This window comes from Podarcis cretensis (genome assembly GCF_951804945.1).
Source record: "Podarcis cretensis genome assembly, chromosome: 1".
NCBI lineage: Eukaryota > Metazoa > Chordata > Lepidosauria > Squamata > Lacertidae > Podarcis > Podarcis cretensis.
In genome coordinates this window covers 123,106,681-123,114,972 of record NC_137170.1, presented here as the reverse complement: position 1 = coordinate 123,114,972, position 8,292 = coordinate 123,106,681, and the positions used below count along the sequence as shown (strand labels likewise).

The 8,292-nt window shown below is 46.2% G+C and overlaps 1 long non-coding RNA gene across 1 annotated transcript; it reads right to left on the bottom strand.

The window, feature by feature from the left end:
* Positions 1-988: 988 nt before the first annotated feature.
* LOC307220505 lies at positions 989-7,897 on the bottom strand. The gene is made up of 3 exons (XR_013840899.1): positions 7,817-7,897; positions 7,491-7,562; positions 989-1,042 (listed from the first exon to the last, which is right to left on the bottom strand). It is a non-coding gene; the product is annotated as an uncharacterized lncRNA (long non-coding RNA).
* Positions 7,898-8,292: the final 395 nt, after the last annotated feature.

Sequence of the window (8,292 nt, the reverse complement as noted above, 5' to 3'; positions counted from 1 at the left end):
AAATATGTCCAGCTCTGGCTGGGTAATACTGCCATTTTTAAGCTTTACACCATGTTTTTGGCATGGATTAGTAGCTTTCAATCCCACAACTGCCTGTAATTTGAAATCCTACCAAGGAAATCTGGTATTTTGTAGTGGCTGTTTCTCCCCCCACAGCTATTTACATGTGATGGAGGATGAAAAAGAAACAGATGTTAGATGAAAAATATGTATTTTGAGGTGCTGAGAAAGGGGCATTGGGAAGAAGCATCGGGAAGGAAGGCCTTTCTAAAAAAAGAAAGAAAAGAAACTTTTAAAAACCCTAAACATTGCTATCAACTCATGTTTCTTAATAACACTGAGATAGAGTTAACTCTTTATTAGCCAAAGAGGATCTACACAGGCAGTGCTTTTTTCTTAAAAAATGTTTAGGGGTACTCTCATTTTTGAGGTACTCATATTGAAATACTGCCCCTCAATGAGGCCAAACTTAGATTCACAAAATGTTTAGGGGTATGCGTCCCCCTGCATCCGCCCAGAAAAAAATCACTGTACAAAGGACTGTCAGGCCTAAATAACATAGTAATTCATCTCTGTCAGGTCTTGCCCCCATGAAGCAGTTGCTAAGACTAAAGGTTCCTGCCTCCCCATAGTCACCTATGTATCTTCTCAGGGTCCCCCCCCCCCCCAGCAACCAGAGATTGCACCTGCATGCCTGCCTTTACTCATCCCCCTTCATGCCTCTTCTGGTTCTGGGAGACCAGGGGGAAGGGATGCTTGTCACAGCAGAAGGGGGAGACACCTGTGCCTCTTCACAAGCCTGATCTATCTCTGCCTTTTGGCCTCCCTCCTCTTCTGCTTCAGCTTCCCAATCCGATTCTGGACTTCTCTCTGTCACAGACTCTCCCTGCTCACAAAGCCCTGTTACCCTTTCACTGCATTTATGTGGGAGAGGGTTAATAAAAGCCTATGAAACTCAACACTGGACACACACAACCCCTTTGGCATACCTGAATGATGGACTGTGTTGCAGCTGTTTGTTTTCTGTACTGTACAGCTTTGACTGTAATCATAACATTCAAGTTAAAATCTGGAGCAAAAGGCATTTACTGGCCCATCATAGCTATAATTACTGACCTGCTATTTACTGTGTGTATGTCCATGTCCAACTGTTACTGTATAATTGTGAGAATTGAGAATGGTTATTAGCAGCAGCTAAATTGAAGCACAGCTGGGGGGCAGGGAGGAGACTGACTCATTCGCCCCATCTCTGGAGTTAGAAGATTGTCCAGAAAGCTCAAGTGGTGTGATAGTTTAGTCCCAAGTAAATACAGTGGTACCTTGGGTTAAGAACTTAATTCGTTCTGGAGGTCTGTTCTTAACCTGAAACTGTTCTTAACCGTAGGTACCACTTTAGCTAATGGGGACTCCTGCTGCCGCCGCTGCACAATTTCTGTTCTCGTTCTGAAGCAAAGTTCTTAACTCGAGGTACTATTTCTGGGTTAGCAGAGTCTGTAACCTGAAGTGTCTGTAACCTGAGGTACCACTGTAATGGGATTGGGGAGTTTCAGCTTTAGAGTTACAAAGTGCCCTGCACACACCCAGCCAAGGAGGACAAACACTTGCCGCACTCCTAAGAGGCACACACACACACACACACACACACACACACACAGGCTTCTAGCAGCTACAATAGAAATTTTATTTTATTTTATTAAAAAAACACACATTTCATTGAAATTTTTCAGTACAGAGAAGCAAGACATACCCATTACAGTGGTACCTCGGGTTAAGAACTTAATTCGTTCCGGAGGTCTGTTCTTAACCTGAAACTGTTCATAACCTGAGGTACCACTTTAGCTAATGGGGCCTCCCGCTGCCACTGCGCTGCCGCCGCACGATTTCTGTTCTCATCCTGAAGCAAACTTCTTAACCCGAGGTACTATTTTTGGGTTAGCGGAGTCTGTAACCTGAAGCGTCTGTAACCCGAGGTACCACTGTATTATTTATTTATTGAATTTATATACTGGAGGTCTCAGGGCGGTTCACAAAACAAAATCAAAATATAAAACCACAAAATATATAGTCAAAATAAAAACAACAACCCTATAAGTCCCTCTCCCCCGCCCCAAGAAAAAAACCCCACATTTTAAAAGACCATAGGATGTCAATCAAATCACCTAAAATTCTGGTTAAAAAGGAATGTTTTTCCCTGGTGCCTAAAGGTGTATAATGAAGGTGCCAGGCGAACTTCCCTAGGGAGAGCATTCCACAGATGGGGAGCCACTGCAGAGAAGGCCCTTTCTCGTGTTGTCACCCTCTGGACCTCTCAAGGAGGAGGCGGCTAATAACCCAGCTCCTGGCAGCCATCAATGAGATCGCACCTAAGCGCCCTCTGCGACCCCGCAGAAACCGGGCTCCCTGGTTTACCGAGGAGCTCCGGAAAATGAAGCGGGACCTCAGACAGCTAGAGCGAGTATGGCGGGGTGCCCGTGACGGAGCCTCAAGAACATCTTATAGGGTTTTTATGAAAACCTATGAGATGGCAGTGAAGGCCGCTAAAAAGTCCTACTTCTCGGCCTCCATTGCATCCGCTAGCTCTCGCCCGGCGCAATTATTTAGTATAATTCGGTCTTTAACGTCCCTCGAAGGACAGCCAAATTTAAATAACAATTTGACACACAGCTGTGAGGCATTTGCGAGCTTTTTTGCGGAGAAGGTCTTGTTGCTCCGCCATGACCTCCCTGCCAATTTGGATACAATAAAGGAACTGGAGGCCCCTCGACTGTCCTCGGGTTCAGTATTGGACCACTTTGACTGGATATCCCCAGCTGATGTAGACAGATTCCTCCGAGCTGGAAAGCCCACCACCTGTCCTCTCGACCCGTGCCCGTCCTGGCTGATTAGAGCGTGTCCAGAAGAGGTGCGGGCCCCCCTGGGGGATATCATCAATCTGTCCCTTGGCACCGGGACATTCCCAGGGGAACTGAAGGAGGCAGTGGTGCGCCCGCTCTTAAAGAAAACATCATTAGATCCCTTAGATCTATCCAATTACCGCCCGGTCTCGAATCTTCCATTCCTGGGTAAGGTGATTGAGAGAGCGGTTGCTGAACAGCTTGGTAGGTTTCTGGATGAAACATCAGCTCTGGATCCATTCCAGTCCGGCTTCCGCGCTGGTCATGGGACCGAGACGGCTCTGGTCGCCCTAACAGATGATCTCCGCAGGCAGCTGGATCGAGGCGGATCGGGGCTGCTGATTCTTCTAGACCTGTCAGCAGCCTTCGACATGGTCGATCACGAACTCCTGGACCACCGCCTTGCCGACGTGGGGATCCAGGGCACAGTCCTTCAATGGCTGCGCTCGTTTCTCTCTGGTCGGGGACAGAGGGTGGCGCTTGGGGGGGAATTGTCATCCCGCCACTCCTTGGTGTGTGGTGTGCCTCAGGGTGCAATACTCTCCCCGATGCTTTTTAACATCTTTATGCGCCCCCTCGCCCAGCTTGTCCGGAGTTTTGGGCTGGGCTGCCATCAGTATGCTGATGACACCCAACTCTATTTGTTGATGGACGGCCACCCGGACTCGGCCCCAGACACACTGATCAGATGCTTGGAGGCTGTGGCTGGATGGTTACGTGGGAGCCGGCTGAAGTTAAATCCTTCGAAGACAGAGGTCCTCTGGCTGGGACGGGACGACATGGGACTGAGGGGGCAACTCCCATCTCTTGCGGGGGTGCAATTAGTGCCAGCACCGTCCGTTAAGAGTTTGGGTGTAATCTTCGATACCTCCCTCTCCATGGAGGCGCAGATTGCAGCTACAACAAAGGCGGCATTTTTTCATCTCCGCCAAGCTAAGCAGTTGGCTCCTTACCTCTCTCGCCCTGACCTAGCCACTGTGATCCACGCGACGGTCACCTCCAGACTGGATTATTGTAACTCGCTCTACGTGGGGCTGCCCTTGAGACTGACCCAGAAACTCCAGCGGGTGCAGAATGCCGCAGCGAGACTCCTTACGGGGTCTTCGCTTAGAGATCACATTCATCCGGTGCTATACCAGCTGCACTGGCTCCCGGTGGAGTACAGGATCAGGTTTAAGGTGCTGGTTTTAACCTTCAAAGCCCTATACGGCCTAGGGCCCTCGTACCTACGGGACCGCCTCTCCTGGTATGCCCCACAGAGGAACTTACGATCTTCAAATAAAAACACCTTGAGGGTCCCAGGCCTCAGAGAGGTTAGGCTGGCCTCAACTAGAGCCAGGGCTTTTTCGGCTGCGGCTCCAACCTGGTGGAACGCTCTGTCACAAGAGACAAGGGCCCTGCAGGACTTGACATCTTTCCGCAGGGCCTGCAAGACAGAGCTGTTCCACCTGGCATTTGGTCAGGGCGCAGCCTGACCCCCTCCTCTGGCAATCTTTACAAAGCTTTAGTTTATGGTTGCCATCAATTTTGATTTTAATTCATTTTTATAATGTTTTATAATGTCATACTGTTTTAATGTTGTTAGCCGCCCTGAGCCCGGCTTCGGCTGGGGAGGGCGGGATATAAATAAAATTTATTATTATTATTATTATTAAAGAAGGGAGGGCCTCAGAAGATGATCTCAGGGTCCACGGAGGTTAACATGGAAAGAGGCGGTCCTTGAGGTATTGCGGTCCTGAGGCGTTTAAGGCTTTATAGCTCAAACCCAGCATACCAGGGGCCAGGCTTAAAACAGTTTTAAAAATTCCATCCCAAGTAATGTATTCCATCGTCTTGTTTGCTCTGTGGTCTGCTGCGTCGCCCGCAGCTGCCTGCCTAAATGTTTGGCAAACTGTTCATCAGAAGGCCAAAGCAGTTGGTTATTTCCTTCTGTGCGCTGCGAACCGCAAGTGCCCCACTAGAGCATGAAAGCGGACGAGTTTGCCTTGGGCCCAGGCCATGTCGTCTATGGCACGTGTTCAAGCCTGCAAGTGCTTTTTCAGGTTCCCTGTCGCAGACTCCTGGAGGAACTCCCTTCAGTTTGGAATGGAAACAAAATCACCTGATCATTTCCTCCGCTGTGATGCATGTCGCACAGCTGTTTCCTTTCATTAGGCATGGAAGTGACTCCTCGAGAGAGGCATCTCTGCTGAAAGCTTAGGGGCAAGGGAAACAGATCCTTTAGGACAGACAAATTCCTCACTCCTACTATTTACCTCATGCCAGGGTTCTTCCTGGCAAAGAGGAGACGATGATGCTCGACAACCAGTACTTACGAGCTTCAGTCGCTGAGGTCAGTGCCACGTATATTATCAGATCACAACCCGGCCAGAAAGGTTGCTATTTTAGAAGTCTGTCACAATTTTGTGGGAGGAATTCCAGCACATAGTGGAAATCGAATGGCAATTGAAGTGGGCAAGAGCTCTCTGTTGCCCTAGTGCAGGGGTCAGCAAACTTTTTCAGCAGGGGCCGGTCCACTGTCCCTCAGACCTTGCAGGGGCTGGACTGTGTTTTGAAAAATAAATAAATGAATTCCTATGCCCCACAAATAACCCAGAGATGCATTTTAAATAAAAGCACACATTCTAGTCATGTAAAAACATGCTGATTCCTGGACCATCTGCAGGCCAGATTTAGAAGGCGATTGGGCTGGATCCGGCCCCCGGGCCTTAGTTTGCCTACTTATGGCCTAGTGCAACAAATCCACTTAAAAAACAACAAAACAATGGATATTTTGTGGTTAGGAAAGCAACAAGGAAATGTACTGAGACATTTAGGGTGAATGAATGATAAACAGAAAGATCTACAAACACCCCACAAATCAGGATGAACGCTGCCCCCCAAACAAATTGGAACAAATGTTCAATAAAGGCCAGAGTTCCCCTGTGTACACATCATATATTTAAAGTGCATGACTTCCCCCAAGGAATCCTGGGAGTCAGAGGCACCAGGTTGCCCCCAAGATTGAGGGGGGGCTGGCGTGATGTCACGTGTTGCACACTGCGCCTGTGTGATGTCACATGACGAGTGACGCATGCACGATGTTGTGTCAGCTGGAGGAGCCGGCCGATGAAGCTGCAATGCGTGTGACACTGTGTAACTTTGGGCGACATTGTGTGCATGCAATGCATGCTGGGTCCCCTCAACATTGAGGGGGGGGGCGATCCCTGTCCAACAATGATTGAGGGACCTGAAGACACTTCACATGTAGAATTGTGATTTTATGTTGTGAACCACCCTGAGATCTTCAGGTACAGGGCGGCATACGAATTTAATAATAATAATAATAATAATAATAATAATAATAATAATAGAGTTGGTACACCTGTGGTATTGTACGCCTCACAGACCTACAATTCCCAGCTTCCTTAACAAACTACAGTTCCCACGATTCATTTGTGTGTGTGTATTTTAAATATCCAGTGTCAATGCAGCCATAGTTGAACTTCCATGTAATCTTTTGTGCAAGCAGATCAGGGTGAATGTTTGATAAACAAGGTGTCTGGAGGACCGATGAATAGGCAAAAGATTTCAAGTCCTTTTGAAGCAGTCTCTGAAAAGGGGACGGACCACTGGAAAAAGTTGTTCATAATATGTTCCCCCCCTTTCAGCTCATTTCTACCACACCATTGCATTTTCTTTGTGAAACCAGCATAATGTTTAGGGAGCTTGTCGAGTTGTCGCTGGCCCTGTCTGCCATGCCCTAGGCTCTCACTTGCTGGCACAGCAAGTCTCAGGGTTGGAAGGCTGGTGGAAGAGGATTTTGTTTAAAATAAATTTGGTCCACGATGAATGAAAACAATGGTCCTGTCAGGAAGTAGAAAGCGAGAACCCATCTAAGCAGAGTGGAAACTGCCTGTTTTTTTACTTTCTGCCCAGTGAAAGACAGCTTTTTCCAGCTGCTCTGTGTTTTTGAACTTGCAGAGTACATCAACAGAAGCTTAGTAATGCAGGAAAGGATGAATATATCATTACGGTGGGGTCAGTAAATCCACCGCTGGAAGAAAAAGCAAATGGTGATCATACGAAAGCAGCATAAACTATCAAATGGCGGCTCTGGATTACATGGGAAGCCATAAAGTAGAGAGAGACAGAGAGAGAGAGAGAGAGCAAATGTTTTATAATGCAGCCTTTTGGGTGTGTGTTTTTTTATAATAAAAAAAAATCTTTATTTTAAAATGGCTATTCTTGGATTTTCATGTAGTAGGTTTTGGAATGCAATACAATCCCAACTGGAATGAAAATTATATTTCAGAGGCCAGATGCTAACATAAGTGGTACATTGTAGCTTTCCAGTCTTCTCGACACTAGGTTTAAACCAGTTTTTAGAACACAGTGATCATACGTGTTCTAACTGTACATATTTAGTAGATATAATCAGTATTTTAATGCAGTGTATCCTGGTTATTATATATAAAAAAAATGTATTTGAAGAAGTGTGCATGCACATGAAAGCTTATACGAAGAACAAACTTAGTTGGTCTCTAAGGTGCTATTGGACATTTTAATTTTTATATATATATATTTCGACTGTGTCAGACCAACACGGCTACCTACCTGAATCTGGTTATTGTAGTGCATCAAGTTGTACTTTGCTCCAGACTGACCAAAAGTGTTCGGCCTCCTTTTCTATGAATTAAAGAAAAGGCATCTTGCAAAATTATACCATATACATTATCCGTACATACAGGGCATTTTTTGTTCAAATGTATTTATTTAACTTCAAAAACTGCAATCGGATTAATGTATGGCATTTAACTACATTAATGTTCCGAGCGCAGGCAATAGAGCATATACACTTTTTGCTCTTTAAAGCATTTTTCACACTGCCAAATGTAAAAAACCTATTAACATCAGCTGCATTCCCAAAGGGATTTACAAACTTGGAGTGTAGGTTTACAGGTGCTCTGAGATATTCTTCTGCCATCTGTCAAAATTGGCCACCTCCATTCATACTACTGCCAGATATATTCCCCTTGTGTTGTTCTGATTTGTAGAATGTGGATGAGCTCATAATACAAGCTTGGAACAACCTCTTTCATAGGACTCTGGTTTCCACACAGAAACCAGCCATCATCTGGGAATCAGAATTGAAAGAGCTTCTTTTCTTGGCTCCTTTTGCCATCGTTTTGTGTACCAGAACTTCCTAAGTACTTGGTACACATAATTCTGGCTACTTGGTGTCTTTTATTTTGCTTCTTACACAACAATCTTTTCTAAATCCAGTTCTATAGACTGATTCTCCCTTCCTTGTGTATCTATAGGTAAAGGTAAAGGGACCCCTGACCATTAGGTCCAGTCGTGAGCGACTCTGGGGTTGCGGCGCTCATCTCGCTTTATGGGCCAAGGGAGCCGGTGT